Source organism: Theropithecus gelada, chromosome 8, assembly GCF_003255815.1.
Source record: "Theropithecus gelada isolate Dixy chromosome 8, Tgel_1.0, whole genome shotgun sequence".
Classification (NCBI taxonomy): domain Eukaryota; kingdom Metazoa; phylum Chordata; class Mammalia; order Primates; family Cercopithecidae; genus Theropithecus; species Theropithecus gelada.
Window position 1 is genome coordinate 72,671,033 of NC_037676.1, and position 3,467 is coordinate 72,674,499.

Genomic DNA, 3,467 nt, shown 5'->3' on the forward strand with positions numbered 1-3,467 from the left:
TATTGTCTTAGTACATTTAATGCTGCTATATCAGAATACTAGAGACTGGGTAATTTATAACGAACCAAAATGTATTGACTCATGATTCTGGAGGTTGGGAAGTCCAAGACAAAAAGGCCAAATCTGGCAAGGGCTTTCATACTTTATCATCCCATGGCAGAAGGGAAAAGAGAGAGTGAGAGAGTGAGAACAAAGGCTATCAAACTTGCCCTTTATAATGAACCACTCTTGTGGTAATAGCCTAATCACTTCTCATTAGGCTCATCTCCCAACACTATTGACTTGGGGATTAAGTTTCTAACACATGCTTTTTGGGGGACACATTTAAACCACAGCAGATGTTAAGTTGATAATACTTAAATCCTTGATGTAAAATCAATATGTCTTATGTTATATGTTAAGGGGATATGGGAGGAAAGAAAACAAGATATTTGCCCTATACACATACATGCATTCAAATGAAATAAGGAAACAATTACCATCCTCATTTCTATAAATAGTCATGTGGTTGTAGCTAGTACTTAAAACTACCTTCTTGGTGCTGGGCATGGTGGTTAATGCTTATAATCCCAGCACTCTGGAAAGCTGAGACAGGAGGATCTCTTGAGGCCAGGAGCTTGAGACCAGCTTGAACAACATAGTGAGACCTCATCTCTATTTGGAAAAAAAAAAAAAAAGGCCAGGCATGATGGCTCATGCCTGGAATCCCAGCACTTTGAGAAGCCAAGGTGGGTGGATCACGTGAGGTCAGGAATTTGAGACCAGCCTGGCCAACATGGTGAAACCCCATCTCTACTAAAAACACAAAAATTAGCCAGGCGTGGTGGTGGGCACCTGTAATCCCAGCTATTCAGGAGGCTGAGGCAGGAGAATTGCTTTAATCCTGGAAGCAGAGGTTGCAGTGAGTCAAGATCGCACCAGTGCACTCCAGCCTGGGCAACAAGAGTGAGACTCTGTCTCAAACAAAACAAAACAAAAACAAACAAACAAAACTACCTTCTTTCATTATCCATTCTGTATTCCCCTTGCCCTCCACAAGCATGTTACTCAGCTGGTCATGGTTTTTTACCAGGTCAGGTGACTCAAAACTTCATTTATGAAAGATCTAAGTAAGCCATTAGTAGTTGTGAATGAATTGGATTGTAGTTTTTCACTGACTTTACTCTAGGGTATGGAGGACTAAGAGATGTCCTAATAGATCTCCTGCATTTCAGCCTTTTTCATATCTCCATTGTGTAGTTGCAGACTAGTCCAGCAGTATATTAACTCCCTTCTTTGTCTGCTAATTCAGAGGCACAAGAAAGCCAAAGTGGCCAGGTAGCAATCTTAACTTCCAGTTCATGGAGCCATTGTTGTGTTTGTTAGTGGAAGAATTCCTCCCTTTGGAACTAAAACCTCTAGATTAGCAGCATAAAAATCTCAGGAATAGGAAGCAAAAATTTTGCTAGTGAATCAGTAGCATAGTAGTGATACTCCCTCCCATTTCTATTTCTTAATTCTCAGACCTGTGAATCCTGGGTATGGGAGAAAACAGCACCATTTATTGACACTGATTTAGGCCCCACACAGCCACCTGGAGAACCCTGCCCCAGTCCTGCAAGATATTGTCACTTAGCTGACACTATAACTGAGTCTTCAAAAGGCCATTCCACTGTACTATCAAGCCAGAGATGTTTCAGGATGGTGGGGAACATGGTAAGACAAGTGAATTTCATGACCCTGGGCCTACTGCACTTCATTTACCATAAAATGAGTTTCGTGATCAGAAGCAATGCTGTGTGGAATGCCATGATGGTAAATAGGAGGTCCCGTTCTTTGGATACCAGTCAACCTTCTTCCAGAGACTCCTGTCATCATTCAGCGAACTCATAAACAAGGTGACTATGATGGCAATATGGACTTCCAATCAGTGGATGCCACTGCTAATTTCCCAGTCTGCCAGCAGCAGAGACCACACCAAGTCCCCCATATGGCACCATTCCCTAATCAGCTAGCTACCTAGTGGTAGGTCAATTACATTGGACTGCTTCTAACATGAAAGCAGCAGCATTTACTCTGGTTATAGACATGCCTTCCCTGCACAAAATGCTTCTGTGAAAACTACTATTATAGACCACTTTGCTCAGAAGTACCATCTTTTTGCAATATTTTTCAAAAGAATATACATAGCACTGAAATAGTAGTTAAAACAGTCTAACTCACTTTCTTTGGTGACCAGAAATCTAGTACTTTATTTGCAATCTATTCATTTTAATAAACTTGCTCTAAAATGCAAAAAAATCATATTTATAAATGACAATTGGTTAGAAACATAATACCAGCAATGTGACATATCTGTAGTAATAAACTGAGTGCTCTATTCAGTATGCTTTCCATCAGTGTATATAATGGGTTGTCAGTGCCAAGCTGAGAAGATTTGGATCCCCACGGGCATAATTTCAAGATTTTTTATAGCATGGTGGAATTTTGTAGGATTTTATAAAAAAAAAAAAACAAAGCTAGATATCCAGATTCTTTATTGAACAAACCCTCCCAGTGTATTTGGCTCAGTTTCACTGTTGGCTTTTTCTTGATTTTTGGTAGGTTTTTCATACGTTAAATTTTAAGTAGGGACATTGTTGCAATTCTTTAAGGAGTTTTTATCTTTGGTCTGCTCACTCCTAAAATGATGTTTTTTAAATGAACCAAAAGGATATATTTTATATAGCATGTTTTAAATAAATAGTCAGTGAAAATGTGTGTAATAGTATCTATTTTTAAGTACTATGATACTATGCGTAATCTGTTTTCTTTAAAATTTGTAATTCTTTCCTTTAAATATATCATTAACTTGTGATAATCTTAACTACATTTTAACTCTCTTCTGGAGTGATTATACTTTCTTTACGATGGGCTTTTTTACTTTTTTTGCTCTTTTTCTTGTCCTTACTTATTGTTTCTTTTCTATTCTTGGTCTGTCTTAATGTCCCTTTCTCATATACTTTTATTGCTTACTTGCTTTTCATCTAACTCTGTAACTCTCTTTTCCTATAATCCTAAATGATTTGTGTCATCTACCAAACTGAGTTTTTACTATTTTTTTCACCAACTGTTAATCAGTTTTTGTCATTTTAAGGCACCCTCAAATGTGACTTCAATTTCAAATAAACTTCCCATTTGCTACTGATATAACTATAATGTTTGTATACATCTCACTTTCCCATGACTTCTAATTAACCATGAACGACTACAGTTTTTAAACTTGATTTAGGTATAATGCTATAGAAATACACTTTGTTAATATGCTTGAAATTAAATTTAAACATATTCCTTATTTTGGGAAAGCCTGTGCACATGCCTCTGGCAAGCATATATGTCACTTTATCATATTTGCTGGAGTATTTTTTCTCCTGCTATTAAACTGTAATCCCCTTAAAAGCAGGAACCATATTTAAATCTCTAGTGTCTGGCACAAGGCAGGTTTTTAA